Genomic DNA, 20,504 nt, shown 5'->3' with positions numbered 1-20,504 from the left:
AAGTAGTTTTACCAATAGAGTGTTAGATCCCTTCCCTACAAATAGCCATTGAACTCCTTCTCGACACTACTGCCAAAGAAGAGTGCCTGCTATACCTCATTAACTGAATGAAACCTGTCAAGATGCTGAATTGGCACTTGAGCCCACAAGCACTAGGTAAAATCCCAGTATGACAAAAAGGTCAAGCCTCGTTCTTACCAAGAGGGAGATCTTGTTTTGCTCTATGATAAAAAACATGACCTCTTGGGGGCATGAATGCTTCAATCCTTATGGCTAGGTCCCTATGTTGTCAAGAAAGCCCTCTCAAAAGGGGCATATGAACTACAAGACTGGGAAGGAGTCCCGCTCGGTGAGCCCAAAAATGGGCTCTATCTGAAAAATTATTATGCCTAGTATTGCACTGGGCATGTGCTTTGTAATTTTATGTATTTATAAGTTTTGCTTCCTTTTTTGGTGTGATTGGATTGTTTTGGTATTTATTGGAGTATTTCTCTCATACATCCTTCTCGCAATACAAATGTCTTCATTACCCTTAGCATACGTAGGATAAGCAGATGGTGCCAGTCATCACACACGGCACATTGCATCAGTTGCTTGGGTCATCTACACACCTGAGTTAGAACTGTTTTGTTCTGGAGGAGTCTTTCTTAGTATCGCCACCAACAATATTGCTGACTACATGTTTGTAATTTCACTTCTCATTGAAGCATCATCAAGGGAAATCTCCAATGTCGTGGTCAGGTTAGACTCTCAGCTAGTTGTTATGTAATTGACAAATCGTTATCACATTTGTAATCCAACCTTGTTACATCATTATTTAAGGGTACGACAATGCCAATTTGAAGTTATTACATATGAACACATTCCTAGAGAATTTAATAAAGTTGTTGATTCATTAGAAAATTATGTATTAGATTGGAATCTGTCTCATTCACTATAGAAGCATGCATGAAAAGTAAAAATTTACACAGTTAAAATTTTTACAAAAACATTTAGAAAACATTTACGCCATCAAAATACCAAAATGTCTGTCTGTATGTATGTGTATGTATGTATGTATCTCTCTCTCTCTCTCTCTCTCTCTCTCTCTCTCTCTCTCTCTATATATATATATATATATATATATATATATATATAGATATATAGATAGATAGAATCCAGTCTTTTACATTGAAATATTCCAAAACTTGGATGTTTTAAGTACAAAATGGCTCCTAAGCCTAGCTACAAACACCTATTGGCTATGCCAAAACACTTGCTAAAAAGAGCCTACTACTCCTGAAATGCTAAAACTACTCTAGCTATCCTCCAAAGAGAAACTAGAAACCGCTCAGGTACATCGACTGTGTGCCACTGCATATGAGTGGGAATCTCCCTCATAGGAAGGGGGGGCACACCCATGCTCAAGCCCTCCAGGTTCCTCAGAACCTCGCGAAGACTGTTGGCATCAACCCCCCCAGCAAGTAGTTGGCCTCCTCGTCTCATATGGCGGGGTTCGCCTGCAGGTCGTAATGGCACCACATCTGTGTTAAGAATAAAGCTTCATGTCAGTACTTGTTCACCCATAAAAACATCACATAAACATTCAGTAATATATATATATATATATATATATATATATATATATATATATATATATATATATATATATATATATATATATATATATATATATATATATATATATATATATTTTAATATATTTAAAGGTAAGGTCTCTTAATATAACTAAATTCCATTTAGTTTATTAAATAATTGATTTTTATGACCTTGGTCCAAAGTCAAATTTAGCCGTTGGTCAAGTTAGCCGTTGGAGGCTTTGCTCAAACTATTTAACATGCAAAGTTGGATCTGATTCTTCAACTTGTCCTGATGATGAACCACACTGGTTGGTTCGAAACACGTCAACAAATGATATATCATGTGATTTATGCCAAAAAATCTCTTGTAATACCAAATATGCAAAGAAATACAACCCAAAACACAGAACAAAATGAGAAATAACAACATGCATTTTATTATTCAGAGATGAAAGTAATATTCACTTTTCTCTTCGAGGGGGTAACCTCTAGTAGAGCAGGGCTCGATTACAGAATAAGACACGATGCTCCTCAATGGGGAGTCTCTATCCTTTATATAGGATTCATACATGCAATACCATTGGTCACTACCATGGTTTTATTAATACCATCTATCTAATACCATGGCCCATTTTCAACTAACTGTGGTCCCTTTCTTTAATGCAGCTTAACCACTTACAATTATTAATATGGGCTTTATTGACTCTTTAACTAACTATAACTATGACTTGACCCTATTACATAAATAAGGGGGTTAGGGTTGGACCCTACCATGCCCTCCCCCATAAAAACAACCTTGTCCTCAAGGTTGAAGCTGTGGAAACTGCTGAAGAATAGTGGCTGGTTCCCAAGTTGCATCTTTTGGAGAGGTGTATTTCCACTTGACGAGGACTTCCTTGATCGTGTGGCCATGTATGTAATGTCCTCACGTGTCAAGAACCTATTTAGGTTGGAGCTAGATTGAACCTTCTTCATCCAATTTAGGTAGACTGGTTTTCATTCTGCAATTGTTCCCTACCACTTTCTTGAGGCATGAGATATGGAAGACGGGATGGATTTTTGTAGTGGGTGGCAAGGCTAGCTCGTAGGCTACTTCTCCAATGCACTGAAGTATTTGATACGGTCCGTAGAATTTTGGAGATAATTTCTGATGACCCTTTTCTTTGAGTGATTTTTCCTTGTATGGTTGTCGCCTCAAGAATACCTGATCCCCTTCTTGAAATGTGCACTTTGAATGATGTTGGTTTGCCTATTTCTTCATGCGATTCTCAGCTTGATGGAGATTATCTTTGACGTGGGTGAGCATGGTTGCATGATTCTATAGGAGTTGATCCACTACTTGTACCTTAGAGCATCCAAGGATATAAGAAGTAGGTGAACGGGGGAGTTGACCATAAATTACTTCATATGGAGTCATCTTGGTGGTGGCATGATAGTTAGTATTATACCACCATTTGGCTAGAGGTAACCACTGTACCCATAGATGTTGCTTTTCTGAAGTGAAACACCTGAGGTAGGTCTCTAGACATTTGTTGACTGCTTCAGTTTGTCCATCAGTTTGGGGATGATAGGAAGTACTGAGTTGGAGTTGGGTGCGTTGTAGCTTGAAAAGTTCTTGCCAAAAGTTACTAGTGAAGATCGGGTCACTATCAGACACAATGGAAGTGGGCATGCCATGCAATTTGAAGATCTCGTCCATGAGAGATTGAGGCACCAAAGTGGGTGTAAAAGGGTGGGGTAGGGTGCAAAAATGAGCATACTTAGAAAGTCTATCCACAACCACCATGATGATTGACTTGTTTCTTGACTTCGGAAGTCCAGTAATGAAATCAGTAGAAACATTTGTCCAGATTGAGGCAGGTATGCGCAATGGTTCTAAAGTGCCCGAGGACTTGACTGTTTCTCCTTTGTGGAGCTGACACACATCACATTCAGCTACAAAAGTAAGAATGTCCTTTTTCATGCCTGCCCAAAAGAAGGAACGATGAGTACGAGCATAAGTATTCTGAAAGCCTGAATGGCTTGCAGTGGGAGATGAGTGCAAGTCTGCCAAAATGCACCTTTTGAGGGTGGATGTCAGTGATATCACTAATTTGTCCTTGTAGCAAAGAATCTCATCCTTCCAAGAGTAGCTCGCTATGGAATTTGGATCTGCTTGCAAGCTATGAATGAGTTGGGAGAGTGAAGGATGTGAAAACCATTCCTTGCGAGCTTCTTCAATCCACTCTGGAATGGGAAGAGAGATTGCTAGCAGGGTGTTGTCTTCCTCAAATTACCGTGATAAAGCATCCACTACGACATTTTCGCGTCCTTTATTGTAAATTATCTCATAATCATATCCCAACATTTTGGTTAGCCATTTATTTTGCTGTGGCGAGGATAGGCGTTGCTCCAAAAAATATTTAATGCTTTGATGGTCTATGCAGATTTGGAAACGTCGCCCAAATAAGCATGGTTGCTAGGTATCCACTACATGTAAGATGGCCATCATCTCCTTCTCATAGGTAGATTGTCCTAGATGTTTCCCACTTAGTTGTTGGCTAGTGAAGGCCAAGGGTCGACCTTCCTGCATTAAGAGAACCCCAATACCCATACCTGAAGCATCACATTCAATCACAAAAGATTTGGTGAAGTCGGGTAGTGCCAATACAGGAGTGGAACACATGGCATTTTTGAGAGCTATAAATGCTTGTTGTGCTTCATCATTCTAGAGGAATGAATTTTTCTTGAGAAGGTGAGTGAGTGGTCTAGAAATGCGACCATAATTGCGGACAGATTTGTGATAGTAGTCGATGAGACCCAATAATCCTCTCAAACTCTTCAAGGTCTTTGGTTGGGGCCAATCCTGCATTGCCTAGATATTTTTGGGATCCACCCTGACATCTTCACGCCCCACAATGTGGCCCAAATACTCAAATTCTTTCATGCCAAAAGAGAACTTGGACAATTTGACAAATAATTTATGCTTCCCGAGCATTTGCAAGAGAAGGTATACATGCTGAAGATGTTTTTCCCGGGTGAGGCTGTAGATGAGAATGTCATCAAAGAAAACAAGGAAAATTTTTCTGAGATATGGTTTGAGCAGGTGATTCATGAGACTCTAAAAAGTGGATGGGGAATTATAGAGACCAAATGACATGACTAGGAATTCATAATGGCCTTCATGAGTTTGGAAAGCAGTCTTCGGAATGTCTACTTCTTTCATGCGAATTTGGTGATAGCCCGAGTAAAGGTCTAGCTTAGTAAAGAATTGAGCCGCATTCAGTTCATCCAGCAAATCATCAACAACCGGGATGGGGAATTTATCTTTGATCGTCAGCTTGTTAAGGGCCCTGAAGTCTAGACACATACATCATTACCCATCTTTCTTGAGCACCATGACCACAGGTGATGAATAAGGACTAATGCTAGGACGAATGACATCGGATTCCATAAGTTCCTTGATGATTTTTTAAATTTCATTCTTTTTGGTGAAAGGGTATCTATGTGGGCGCACATTCAGTGGTTGTGCCCCTGGGACCAAAGTAATGCTATGATCATGTTCCCCTCTCAATGGTGGAAGCTAATGAGGTTTGTCAAAGACTTGTAGATGGTTGTTTAAGACTTGTTGCATCTCAGGATGAATATGAAGAGTAGGGGGCTCGAAGGCCTGAATGGCATTAAATTGGGCGATAACTCCATGGTGTAACTTTTTTAACAAATTTTCCATCTGATGCAAGCTGATGATAGAAGGAGTACCTACTTGGAGTCCGGGAAGGGTATGCGTGTGGTCATTCTGCTTAAAGCTCATATATAACTCCTGGAAATCCATTGTGATTGGGATGAGTGTGCGGAGCCATTCAGCACCCAAGACAATGTCACACCCTCCCATGTTGATGGCAAACATGTGGGTCTTTAGGTGGTAATCTCTCATCTGAAGTTTGATATTTTCACAACGACCGTCACATTTCATTGTCCCCCCATCAACAATTTGTACCTGTAAATTAGAGACTGGTCTGACAAAACAATGCACAACTTCTATGACTCTCTGATGTATAAAGTTTTGCGTGCTGCCAGTATCAATCAAGACTGGTACAGGGCGATGTTTAATAAAACCTCTGATTTTGAGAGTTTGGGGAGAAGAAATGCTTGCCAAATCATAGAGCAAGATAATTGGTTCTTCTGTTGTAGCTGGGAGCTCATTGTCCTGCTGGTTGTCCTCATCTTCCTCCTTTGGTCCCTCAAAGGATGGGGCTTCTTGAGATGAAATGTGATCAGTAGCATCAATTTGAAAGAATTTGGGTTCCTTGAATTTATGCCCCGGGGAGTATTTGTCATCACAGTAGTAACACAATCCTTGCTTTCTTCTTTTCGCCATTTCTGCTAGTGAAACCTTTTGAACCTTAAGTGTTTGGGTAGTGCCCAGAGCCTGGGTGGGGCATCCCTTGGCTATGAAATTTGGACGAGGGGACTGGGCCGTTAACGTGCGTTCCACTTCGCGAGCCGTTGTGCAAGCTTCCAGGCATGTGGGTGGGTGGTGCATCCAGACATGAGCTTGGATGGCATCTTTGAGACCACTGATAAAACATTCCAAGTAGAATTCATTTGCCAGACCTCCTGTGCGGAAGGCTAATTTCTCAAAGGCTGTAATATAGTCGTGTACTGTGCCTGTCTGTGTGAGCTTAGTAAGACAACTCAGAAAATTGGATTCACTTTCAAAGCATTCACAAAGGGATTTTGAGAATGCTTGCGAAGTAATTGGCCTTGCATAACATTTTTGATGCCACTACCACCATTGCCATCTTTCTTGGTCCAAGTAAAGGCCTCCCACACGTAGCTTAGTCTCATCATCTCTGATGTTTTTCAATGTGAAATATCGGTCCATTTGGGATAGCCATATTGCTGGATTAGAGCCATCAAATTTTTACATGTCCAGCTTGGGTGGTTGAAGTTGGGAATGTTGGTGGTTTCCATGGAAGTGAAGAGAATGACTAGATTCTCCTTCATGGTCTTCATTAAAAGAATATGCCTCCGATTGTACCACTGACTTGCACTTTGTGAATGTGTCGTTCAATGTCTATATCTGTCTCGATAATTCCTCCAACCTGTTTTCAATGGATTCCATCTTCTCATTGGCCATAGCTTGAGCTCTGGTTTCTACCATACACAGATCCGGTTCACTTGTCATCACTGTGAAAAAATTTGGGACCGCTCGAAAATTGAAGTTGACAAGTAAATGGTACCACCTCGCTCAGCCTGTCATCCTAATTCTTATGGGCTAAGTCTCTTATAAGCGTCCCGGGAGGGCCTCAGACTCTTTTTTTTCCTTACTCCGAAAGGAGTTTTACTCCCCACTTATCAATACTGCAGTAGCCAATTCCTAGAAAAGTTAATCCTGCCCAATGTCCTGCGAGAATCACTGCAAGGTATAGGAGCCACAAGTCTCCTTGCATAAATGGTCAGATCTATCTATGAAACCCTCAACTGCAGAGTGTGAGTAGGAATGCGGCAACGACCAAACCCCTGCTGCTAGATCTGAATGGTATTCTAGTGGATCTGATTGTTGCGGTGGCGCAAAAACCAACTTGTTATAGACATTTTTGTGCCTTACAGCATGAAGCATGAAATGTCCATAATCTAAGGGATCCAAAGTCCCTAAACATGTTGTTCCTACCCCTAGAGGAACAAGGTCAGCAAACCACAGCACTAAATATCAGTTCTCCACCTGAAAACACTCAAAAACAAGCAAATTCTGGATCATGTCAACTGCTCCACTGAGCATCTGTGCTGAATGTCAAGTGCTCCACTCTGTACCTGCGCTGAATGTCAACTGCAAAGAAGGCCACCTGCGCTGAGCGTACTTGGACAAGTGGCACAGTCATTCCTCAAGGTGTCAATGCCCAGGAAGCTTCTTAAATGACACTTGGATCAAGGAATTCGACTGGTGATAAGTAAGAGGGTCTAGATCTCCAAGTGGAAGCAAGAACCTCCAAGTGGACTCAAGAACTGAAGAATAACTGAAGTGAGAGAGGACACTAGTTAGCTTCATGCCAGCCTCAAGCTGACTCATCCTTTCTCCAAAACTCCTATATATAGATCTCTCTCATGAGGTCTAGGGAGGTTGGAATCTTGTGAATGTAAGGAAGTGCTGTTGGTTTGAGTTTAGAGCTATTGGGTGATTTGCTTTGAAGGAGGTGAAGAGGAGATTTCTTTCTGCTGGGAAGGTGATGCTGGATTGGGCCTCTTATGGTTGTATCACTTCCTGAACTTTACTTCTTCCATTAATAAAGCATTTGAGGTTCTTCTATATGCATGTGTCTCAATGATGTATTGTCATATTTGTGTATTTGATTTATTCTAATCCTTGAATCAATTATGAATGTATGCTTCTTGTAGTTTCCCTCTCTTGCCATTTTGCAGGATCTTGGTGTAGCTGGGCCAGTGAAAGAGCAAGGAGCTGGGAGCAAGCAGCAAGGAGAGAAGATTGGATCAACCATTAGCGAAAGACATCGGTTAGTGGATCTCTTTCTCCTCTATTTTACTTTCATAAAGAAGAAATCTTAGATAGCTTTGCTTCGATTGTTGCTGAGGTACTATCACCCTTAGAGTGGGATAGGGTCATTCCGTATTGGATACTTTTCCCAACAACAAATTGGCGACTCCACTGGGGAGCGTATCTTGTTGGTTGTTTGTGTTTTTGCTATTCATTTCCTAAACACAGGGAGTACCGAATCGAACTGCATTTGGATCTTTCAAATGCAAAGTAGAGGGCAGCTACTCTAGCTCAGTTTCTGGGCATGTTTATGATTTGAAGAGCTGATCCACAAGGACTCTGAACAACTCTTAGTGATAGCTTTTCATCCTCCTAATTACCCTTTAGTGTGTACTTGATTGATAGCTTTTGATTTGGCCAAAAATTGTGAATTTTTGAGCAATCTGTGACCCGGAAACCAAGAGAAACGAGAGTTTCTCTCTTCATTGCAGGCACTGTGAAGGCAGTCTGCATTTCATCACAGGTCCTGAAGGGACTACCTGCGTTGAATGTCAAACTGATAGTGTACTACCTGCGCTGAACCAGTTTTGCCTTGTGCAACTGGGGTTCCCTGCTGTTTATTGCCCTGTTTTCACCCTTGTTTTGCAGCCTGTTATCAGTCAATGTACCTATCTGAAACCACCTTTCCTTGCTACTATTCCGCCTCGGTTGTATAAAGAAACTGTATTTGTTCTTTGTATTTCTTAAATCATTTGCAGATTCCCATAACGAAAAGTGAACTAGTCTTGCTGTGGCCTCTTAGATCTAGACCTGTGATAAGTGTCGTATTGATCTTAAGAGTTAGTTTGTTTGCTGTTCATAGCTGATTGAGCTTTTGCTTTCGCCATATGGTTTGAATTTATGTATTTCTAGTGTTGAAACAAGTAAATCTTAAGGTGTCTTTTGATTTTGGACAAAGCTTGTTTGCTTTCACTTGAAATTGAATTCAAAATTATACAACAACTTTCTTTTTGTAATACATCAACATTAAGAAAGAGAAAAGAAATACCTGCATTGTGCATGTGCATTTTGACAATTTGTATGTTGATTTAGGGAAAAGTGCATTAGTGTGTGCTCTATGATCTGTGTGAAAAGATGATGTCTTTCTTTTCCCTCAGTAGTTAAGATTTTCAAAGTTGAAAGATTGAAAAGCTTGCTTATCATCTTAGACTGCATTTAGGAAGTTGTATTATACATCTCGTGGTGATCCATAAAGGAAAACTGCTAAACAAGATCAAATTAAAATGAATTGAATTTACATAACAACGCTTTGAAACATAACGCAAACACATAGAGGTCTAAGCTAGAGACGTGTTCCGGCGTCGTTAAACGTGATATCTTAGCGTTGAGTGGTTGGGTGATTCCTCCACGGTGAAGCGATAAGTATCAATACGGACTTGTGCTCCCACGTACCGTCGCGTATATATTGGGAGACCCCTATAGGAACAAAGCCTTTATCCATAGGAAGCCGTGTCGGCCGCCCTACTGATCGCAATGCAGTGAACACAGCATTCACGAAGATCGACCACCCGTACCATAAAACATATTCTGTGGTTTTGCGAAAGGTTTGGCACACCCTCTGCCTAGATCTCCAGAGCAGTTTCTTTTGGTCTTTTTCAAACTCTATAACTGAAAAGGTCCATCCGAGCATTTGTCACTTCGGGCTCGTTAAAACATCGAAGGAGACTAGAGTCATCTTTAGCTTTTTCTCGACTCTTAAAAAGTGAAAAAGCAAGTTGTGTCTAAAGCGTCGTTATAAAATTTATTTTAAACGGAACATAATCACCTCCTATTCCTGCGTTGATTTGTAGGTTGAGAACATGGAACGCCCCAACCAAGGAATTCCCCATGATGGAAATCCTAGTCCTTTCTCCTCTTGGGGAGAAGTTGGTGTGCCCCACATGGCCACGTTGTCGCTTCCAGGACTGACAATTGGCCTGCCCATTTGGCTATTCTCAACCAATGTAGTTCAGAACACCATGGTTCCTGAACAGTCTAGTCAACAGTTAGATCAGTCTAGAGCTGCCCACCAACCTTCTACTTCCTATAACTCTTCCTCCAATCCCTCGTCTTCGCAAGGTAGAGCTGGCAAAAGCCAAGCTCCCATGGAGAAGAAGGAGAAGAAGAAGAGAGAGAAGAAGAAGAAGGAGCCTAAGGCGACTGGGGGCAAGCAAAAGACATCTGACAAAAATCCACACACAGCACAGACCGGGCCTAAATCACCATGTGTCATATGTAGAGGAGACCACTTCCATAGAGATTGTCCCTGTATTCCCTGGATACTAAGGGACTGGTCCCCTCGTTTGCACAATTCGGGAGCATCGACCTCTGATAGCCATGTTGAATGCTTACCGTCAACCAGCGAAAGTGAAGGTTCAAGACAAAGAGGGGGAGTAAGATCCCCCTGCAGACTGTGTGAGGGCGATCACGCCATCCACCGTTGTCCCTTCTTAGACGAAGCGAAGAGAGTTTTGGAAGATCGTCCGGTTTCACCGTTGAGACTTCCTCCTGGATACAAAAAACTCGTGCCAAGTCCTTCGTTGGTTGAGAACACAGCTGGCCTGCTCAAGTGGTCGGCTGAAGCGTCAGTCACTGAAAATGAACCTACTGAATCCAGACCGGACGAAAGTCCAAAGGTCAAAATGGCAGTTGACCCGGTTCTCCCTTCAGAAGTTTCATCTTCAAATGACACCGTCACTGAAGACTCATCTTCAAATGACACCCTCACTGAAGAGAATAAGGATGACACCATCCAGATTCTTTTCATCAACACAGACTTTGATGAGCATCAGGGCAATGTGCCCATTCCTTTATCGCAGGAAGGAACATCGTCAGGGTCATATCCGGCCGTATATTCAGTCCCACCACCAAGCAACCTGGTTGTATCCTTTGATTGGAATCAACTAGGCAGACCCCGATTGCCAGCCAGTATACCATTCAGAATCATAGTCCAAATATACATAATGGTAATGGCTGGCACTATCATTGATGAAGGGGCATCTGTGAGTATCCTTTCCTCTATTGCTTGGAAAGCACTGGGTTCCCCGGCACTTTTGCCTGAGATAAGAAATCTCTCGGGTTTCGATAAAGGAACCAGTCGACCATTAGGGATCCTCCCCAATGTGCCTGTTACATTGAAAGGGAAGACCGTTCAAATGAACGTGATGGTCGTTCAAGGACCCTTGGATTATAACCTACTCCTTGGACGAGACTATATATATTGCATGGGAGCAATAGTCTCCTCACTCTTTAGAGTAATGTGTTTTCCACACGAAGGAAGAATGGTCAAGCTCGTAGACCAACTTTCATTTCCGGGATCACGCATCGCAAATAGTCACATACCAACCCTGAATGGTCTATTCAATCAAGAAATGTCTCCACCCCCAGTCCTTCTTCCCAATGAGTGCGAGTGATTCGGAAAGATGGGACTGGAACCCAGGGGGCATGCATCCTGGTCTGCTTAGGGCAGAGAAAACTTTGGGTATAAAATAGAATTTCCGCGAGAGAATATGACTAGTCCGTACCCCGTCCGTGGATGGAAGAGGGGTTGTTCTGGAATAGGATTCTCTTGTCAAAGTTATGTGAGAGGGCGGGGGTCGTCACTCACCTCTGTCTACTTCGGTAGACATTGCCGAGGAAGTGTTTTGTTTGAAAGATTAACAAAACAATCTTTGGGTAACCAGAAAGAGGCAAGCCTCCCTCAATAACACAAATGTTTTGTCTTTGAGTAGTGTTTTTCTCTTGTCGCAAGTAGCTGTTTTAAAAATTGGGCTGACGAGAAGACAAGTATCGCGTAAGACCCGTTAAAAATAACGAGAAGACAAGTATCGTTAACATTAGACTGGCAAGACGACAAGTAGCTGTGAACACCCAAAGAAAAACAGAGGTGGGAAGGAGGAGGGGCAGCCTTGAAATTGTATTTTATACCTGGGGGCATGCAAACCTTTTGGAGTGCAAGCGAAGAGCGGTTATTTATCTGTTTTTTGGATTAGTCATTTCCGAACTTGCATAAAGAAAGGATGAGAGGGAGCATAGCTTTGGTAAGGCGCAAGCTCTATAAAAAATGGGATCTTTCAGGAGACATTCTTATCTTATGACTGGTATATCGAGCAGTTTTAGCACATAGTTCATGCTCGTTAAAAAATAAATGCAAGATCCGAGCAGTTTTAATGCGGTCTTCATGCTCGTTAAAAAATAAATAAAAGCAGTGAGAAATATTTCCCCCAGAGTTTAAGCTCATTTTTAAATAAAAAATGAACCTATTTCCGGTAAATAACCTCTGTGATCGTAAATTTATCAGCCATAAAAAGCCTTGGTCGTGTTTGCACCTGCCACCTCCACCATCATTTGGCCGATCGTTCACCTCCATATGATTGTTTACCCATTTTGAGGAACAGCTGCGAAGAGTGATTTCACTTAGCCATCCTTGTGACACTGTCGTGATTGAAAATTCCAACCTGTACCTGGAATCACTTGCTATCCCTGTTTATCACTCGTTCCTCAAAAGCCGAGTCTTCTTTGAGCTCTTTTCATCTAACTCGTAAAATATGAAAAGTTTGCCGAGTTTTGGCCTTCCAGCTCGTTAAAGTGACCGGAAGAGCTATCCCTCCTCTAGATTTTAATCTTTTTGGACCTGAGGGATTATTGCACAAAAAGGTCGAGCGCTTGTTTTATTCGGCTCGTTAAAGTTATCGAAAACTCATCCCTTCTATATTGTTTTACACTTTTTCGGACTTAAGGGATTAGATGACGAAAAAGGAATTTTGGAGTTAACTTTCTGTGCCTTTTCAGACTCTCTAAAAATGAAAAGGACCGAGTTTTCCTTGTCGTTAGACTCGTTAAAATGATTAAATAGCGACAAACTTGTCTTTAGACGAGAACGAGTTTCCCTATCGCTAGGCTCGTTAAAACATAGCGATGGGCTTGCCCAAAGGGCAGGTTATAGAACAAGCATATGTTATCCTCCTCAAGCTTGACAAAAATAAAGAGGTACTGGTCAGAAATGACTGGGGAAAAATTGGGAGAATCTCAAAGCTTTAATGGTAGCAAGTCGCTCTTGAACATGACACTTTTCCTCCGTACCACATCGGGTTGGGTTGTTTCATTCACCGGTCTCATCACCATGGTCTCGCCAAACCATCCACATTTGGGGTAATGCTACCGATCCATCACATCAGTGTCATTATATGTTCAAGAGATGTTGTTCAGAAAGAGTCAACCATGTCCCATCCATTGCCATACATTATCCTTCATCCATTCATGACCGCCACCCTGAATCATATGTCACAGATTGTTTTCACCTCCACTAAAATCATTAGCTCCGTTCCGTGTCACTGATGTGGGATTGTTACACTAAAAAATGTCACCATGACTACTTACAGTTAGTATGGCTCAAATCAACAGTCATACTACCCTTTTTAGGCAAGTCTTATGCCTCTGCTATCCATCTCAAACTCAAAGAAGAGAGAAAGTCTTGTAAAAAATGTGTTTATCTCTGGGGTCGCAGGTTCTCTCGAGCCTTACCTGCGGGGACGCTCACAATGTTCACAAAGTCTGCGTCTTTGGACGCTCTGTATGTCAAAGGACAGGTGCGTCCTTCTGTAAAAGGCAAAATGCGCAAGTTTCATCTTAAAAAAGTTACTTGTGGTTACTTCTAGAACTTTCTAGAGGCCGGTTTGATGAAATGGATGCGCCTCCAGTTGGTTCATGTATCTCTATTAAGGGGAACTTATCCCATCAATAAGGGAGCTATCCCACCCAAAGAGGGGGATTATCCCATTGATGGTGGACCTGAATAACCTCTTTACAGCACTATAAATAAAGGCATTGATCCAGAAGGAGGGGAGGTTGAAGCTATACATTTTCTTTGGGTAAATGCTGCAGGAATTAGGACTCCCATTTAGAACCTTGTGAGGAGAGATTGTCTTTGCTTGATTCTACTTGGAAGTGGGTGAGCTTTGTCAAAGTAGAGGAAAACCCTTGATGGACCCTGGGAGGGACTTGCACAACACCAAGGCCAGGTTGTAAGAGTTTCTTTGTTTCGTTATTAATACAAACTGGTTTATTTTTCTCAATAGCTTGTGTTAATGAGTTATTTCATGTGTTCCTTGGTCTGCATGTTGAATATATGTTTTATTATATGAAATGCAAGTGCTTGGTAATTGTTTGATTATTTGTGGTTGCAGGAATTGATGTGAAGGAGGAGCTCATCCGGATCGGCAAGGACGGACTACAACAACAGCGTTTTGGAATAAGGTAAGCCTAAACACTTGTAGTTTTCATGTTTTAAAAGGTATATTTAGAGAAAGATCACTCCATTTTGTCTTGTTTGTCGCTAGAGAGTTTAGACTCCTAGGGAGGTCAGTTGTGCCCGCACAAACGACTTTTTCCGCCACGACAGGGATTCATTAAGGCCCTCCTTTGACGGATCGCTTCTTTTCGACTTCAGCTCATTATCCAAGAAGTTGATCTAAGAACAACCCCCTCAGTACTTTGAAGCTTGCATGCCTCAATGGCAAGTTTCTCACTTCCGGCGACAGGTATACATCAATGACCTTCGACCGAAAGACTTTACGTGGTGTTTGACGCCAAGTCCTTTATTCATACCACGTGAATTGTACTGCAGTACCTTGAGGGTCATTATCATTATCGGTGATTCCTCTCGCGCTTGTTAACGGTGTACATCATTGACCGGTAATCAAGCGATGTCTTTCCATGTTCGACTTCAACGCAATTCTCACATGGATTGACTTGTACTTAGAGTGAAGATCGAACGAGTTTGAAGACCCCGGATCTAGTTTCATCCATCCGGGCTGCGATATATATTCAGGAAATATAAAGACATTTGACATGTACATCATTGCAGCAGATGATCATCCTACTCAAAGGATGATAATTTCAGCAGAGAATTATCAGTCTACCATTAGACGATCGTTTGTTCTATGTACCAAAATGAATTTATAAAGCTGAGCATGGGAATGCCCGCCTCAGCTAGATCATGAAAGCAGAATGAAAAATAATGTATTGTATTGTATTTTATTACAGGTCACCTCTCAGCGATTGAATGAACTTCGGATCCTCCTGATAAAGCATTTCACCCGATAAACGACCTCATACTTTAGGGGGCAACTGTTATAGACATTTTTGTGCCTTACATCATGAAGCATGAAATGTCCATAATCTAAGGGATCCAAAGTCCCTAAACATGTTGTTCCTACCCCTAGAGGAACAAGGTCAGCAAACCACAGCACTAAATATCAGTTCTCCACCTGAAAACACTCAAAAACAAGCAAATTCTGGATCATGTCAACTGCTCCACTGAGCATCTGCACTGAATGTCAAGTGCTCCACTCTGTACCTACGCTGAATGTCAACTGCAAAGAAGGCCACCTGCGCTGAGCATACTTGGACAAGTGGCACAGTCATTCCTCAAGGTGTCAATGCCCAGGAAGCTTCTTAAATGACACTTGGATCAAGGAATTCGACTGGTGATGAGTAAGAGGGTCTAGATCTCCAAGTGGAAGCAAGAACCTCCAAGTGGACTCAAGAACTGAAGAATAACTGAAGTGAGAGAGGACACTAGTCAGCTTCATGCCAGCCTCAAGCTGACTCATCCTTTCTCCAAAACTCCTATATATAGATCTCTCTCATGAGGTCTAGGGAGGCTGGAATCTTGTGAATGTAAGGAAGTGCTGTCGGTTTGAGTTTAGAGCTATTGGGTGATTTGCTTTGAAGGAGGTGAAGAGGAGATTTCTTTCTGCTGGGAAGGTGATGCTGGGTTGGGCCTCTTATGGTTGTATCACTTCCTGAACTTTACTTCTTCCATTAATAAAGCATTTGAGGTTCTTCTATATGCATGTGTCTCAATGATGTATTGTCATATTTGTGTATTTGATTTATTCTAATCCTTGAATCAATTATGAATATATGCTTCTTGTAGTTTCCCTCTCTTGCCATTTTGCAAGATCTTGGTGTAGCTAGGCCAGTGAAAGAGCAAGGAGCTGGGAGCAAGCAGCAAGGAGAGAAGATTGGATCAACCATTAGCGAAAGACATCGGTTAGTGGATCTCTTTCTCCTCTATTTTACTTTCATAAAGAAGAAATATTAGATAGCTTTGCTTCGATTGTTGCTGAGGTACTATCACCCTTAGAGTGGGATAGGGTCATTCCGTATTGGATACTTTTCCCAACAACACAACTTGCTAGATCTGATCTGGCAAAGAAGATGATGGGCGATCTGTTAACACCCAGGTTGTTCCCTATGACTCCCAAGGGAATACGGCCGGGGTAACCACTAACCAAGCTTTGGATTATAGGTCCTAGCCTACCTGTAATCAGAGAGGGCTCTCTCTTTAAGTTTTAGCTCTGTTTTGTGAAGATTTTAGGCTAGTTATAAGTTTCAGTTTTTTGTTTGAAGTTTTGGTTGTGAACTGTTGTTGTGAGAAGGGCATGAAAGGTTTGGAAGATGTTAGTCCATTGGGAATTTGGAGTCAGAAGTTTGAGACCGTCCTGGTACCTGTGATGGAGAAAGTTTTACTGCAAGGCTAGGTGAATGTTCTTAATATAATTTCTGATTAGTGAGTGAAACAGTGGGAGATGGAATTACAGACAGTGTGGTAACAATTTGAGCAGCAATTTCTACTTAGTAGCATACATGAATTACTAAATAGGAACTGCGAAAGATTCAGGGTTTATTGGAGCAGTTAAGAATTCCAATTAAACAGCTGAGCCTGTAGAAAACATTTATAGTAAAGAAAGATTGAAATCAGGGTGTCTCCATGGACAAATCCTGAGCTATTCTTTTTCTTTCTTCCTAAATTTAGAACAACATATGAGAGATATGAGTTAAACAGATAATAAAACATTAACAGAGATAGAGAAAACTTATTATATTAAGCCATAGCACTAGAATCCTGTAGCATTCAATGGTTCCAAGACAGCATGCATCAGTAAGACCAAATTTCTGTAAACTCCAAGCTTTCTTTGTATTATTCCTCCAGAGATTACAGCCGAGTTCTCCTTTTTTAACAAGAAACAACAACCCCCAAATGAACTGCGTGGGGGAGATTTTATACAAAAATATCAAGTAAAATATCTAGAATGATAGTTATTGAGCAATAACTATCTCTACCAACTTTGTACAGTGAGTAGTAAAGGCACATAAAAGCTGTTTGCTGTTTGTCAGTTGATGATGACTTTTGGGCCCAAGGGCCGGCTGCGTTAATTCTTGGACGGCTTCTGCTGACAACGGCTGCTGTAGATGACACGTTGTGGCTCTGATGCTTTTGGGATGCTGACCTGTAATCTTTGACCTGTGGCTGCTGATCTGTGACTTCTCTATTGATTCTCTGCTTGCGGTAAAATGCATTTGATTAGATTATTTTGTCAAATCACAGCAAAGTCCTTATCATATCTGTCCACCATTGATCAGGGGGCATCTGATGCCTTCGCATCTTGAGGAGTGTCTCATCTGCATCTGTATATTTGTAGTAATTAGGGGGGACTTCAAACAGATGATTGATTTCATGTTCTATATAAAACAGATTTTCTAGTTTATCATACAGCTCTTGTCCTGTGGGCGGCCCAGTTCCTTCCGAAGCGCTAGATGAGGTAGTCAACTGATCAGTGATGTAGTTGTTGACTCTTTTTGCATATTGCTCATGAGAAGATAGCCTTCCTGCGCTGTTTAGTAAACTGGGGAGTCCCCTGTCGTGTAATGCTGTGATCTTGGCACCAAAAGCATTTACCTCTGCTTGAATATCCTGACATTTTCTTTCTAGTGCCTGTACATAATTTCTGAGGGTGAGTACCCTTTTGATCGTCAAAATTGTATCAGTTCTATCTCTGATACCCATGTTTGCTAACTGTATGCCAGTTTTGTTGTTCAACACATTGATCATTCTAGTAGCTATATCTGGCATACTTCCTAGAGAAGCTCTGGCTTTTTGACTTTCTGCATAAGCCTTGCCCAGCAAATCCATTTGCTCATGGATGGTCTCTATATATTGCCATTGGTCTGTGATTGATTGACCAATCTTTAACCATATGATTTTCTTGAGTTCTGTTATTGCTTTGCCCATGTTCATCTCTTTCTCTAGCTCTTTGATTTTTCTTTCCAAGGTCCTTACTTCCCTTGTCTTTTCTGCCACCTGTTGCTTGGATTTATCATGTTTCTCATTAAGTGTGACCAATTTCTCCTTAGCTTCATTCAGCTCTGCCATCTGGGCTTCTAGGACTTTAATTTCATTCATCAACTTCTGCATATCAAGGCTTGGAGCCTGCTCTGATGTTGGTGCTGGTGCTGATGTTGATGGAGCTGTCTCAACTGTCTGCACTGTAGGAGGAGTGACAATTTGAGGGGGTTCCTCAAGGTCGATTACTTGCTGAGGGGGCTGAGATGTTTGGCCTCCTTCTTTCTGTTGTAGGGCTGCCTGCAGTGCAGCCTCTGTTTCTACCAATTTTCCCTCTGTCTGGGCAAGTTGTTTATGGAGTGATACCAGCATGGCTGCTACATCTTGGTCCTGCCTTTGCTGGGCAACCTCTTCTGTTTGAGGGTGAAGGGTTGCTGGGATCTTTATCGTCTTTTTTAAGGCTGCAATGTCTGAATCCTTTATCTTTAGCAGCTCCTTTATAGCTTTAGGGTCCTTTGGATCATGCCCAAGCTCTATGATTATATCCTCTAAAGACCTTATCCTATTGTCTTTAGCCTGGGAGGATGCCTTTTCTAACTCCAATTGTGCAGTGGTATTATTCAAAGAATTCTACAATCTATAATTTATCAATGTATTATCTGCTAGGGTAGCATACACCATCTCACCCATCTGTTTATGCAATTCAATTTGATCCATTGGGTGGATTTCCTTGGACAAGATTTCCAAGTTTGGACTGATCGCTGCTCTTCAGGGGCCTTTTGCTGTTCTGTTTCCATGCCTGTATCCTTAGCTGAAGTCTCTGCTGTAATTGGGGCTTGGAATGCCTTTTGTGGAGCTGTGGATGATGAGGCAGCTGCTCCCACTCGAGTGCCTGAAAGAGAAAATACCTGTGAACAGAGCTCTAGGTCAGCCAACTTTTGGAGATTTCTTATTCCTCTTTGAGCTAATTCTTCTTGTGTAGTAGCCTCTTCTAAGGTGCCTTCCTTCCATTCTAGTTGATTTGCATATTTTTCTATGTGAGGCAACCTTATGTGATCATAACTGGCCAGCCTATATCTGACCCTTCTTAAGCTTATGAAATGATTGGGGTCGTATGGTTTCCAAAGGAAACTGGTCTGTAAGCCAAGGCCTTCTAGCATTCTATCTGCCTCTTGCCAACCTTCCTCCCTTTTATTGTAAATGAAGTGGCCTAATTGGTTTCTAACTTTAAGCTGTGCTTTCTTGCCCCTGCTCGAAAAATGGAGTACATCAGCATTCCCAAATTGCCTGAAATACTCGAGGGCAAACAATCTCATAGGCACATATCTGGGCAATCTGTATGGGGGCAACTCACACCCATATATTCTAATAATTGTGTGGTTTTGGTAAAAATACCAATCCCTAATGCTGTATACCTCGGACAACTGAAGAATCCTCTGCATCTCATCAGTTAGTCTTGGAGGAGGTGAGCTCAGAAGCAGAGACATGGCTGGGTGGATGAAGAGGTCTATAAACTCACAATAAGTGTATGGGGAATAAGATCTACAGTGGAAAGCAGAGGACCAATAGACCACTGACCTTGGATTGCCTTGTGCATCCACTCTTTTCACAGGAAAAGGAAATTTCTCATGCTGATAGTATAGGATTAAATGGTAGATATAGGAGGTGTATCTGAACACCCTTTCTCTTGCCAAGTCTATCAATTGCTCATGTATTTTATTGGAGATGTAAGTGGCATAGTCATAACAGATTGGGGGCTTACCAGGGGAAAACATGGCCATCATCACCAGCACAGTTTCATCAACAAATTCTATTGAATTATAGCCCAATATGGGACTAATCATGTCTGCAAGGTCTCTGCCCAATTGATTCAGGTATACATGATGAATGGGAGGGTACTTCATGGTCTCAGAGGTTGAATCAATGAACAAATGATTTATCTTGGTGATTTGAGCATCTGTCAGTTTAGCTCCTTGTTTTATCAGATCCATCAATGATAAAGGAACTAATTTCTTAGCAGTATTGAAGTTTAGCATCTCTCTGATGGCTGCAGGGGTGACATAAAAAACAACTGAGCCTGAAGGGTCAAGCACAGCCCTCTGAGTGGGGTCATAGCAGTCAGCACATCGGTGGATTAGGTCAGGGAATTGGTTGACCTGAGGGAGCTTGAAGATGGGGAGGAAAGAGTCCCAAATGCCCAATATATCCATTCCACTATCATGCTTGAGTTTCAATTCATTTAGCAAGTGAATATGATATTTGCTATGCATTAGCATTTCCTCTG

This window comes from Pinus tabuliformis, chromosome 4_1 (assembly GCF_031772625.1).
Source record: "Pinus tabuliformis cultivar Carrire ecotype Pingquan chromosome 4_1, CPIR1, whole genome shotgun sequence".
Lineage (NCBI taxonomy): Eukaryota > Viridiplantae > Streptophyta > Pinopsida > Pinales > Pinaceae > Pinus > Pinus tabuliformis.
This window is presented reverse-complemented; position numbering follows the sequence as displayed.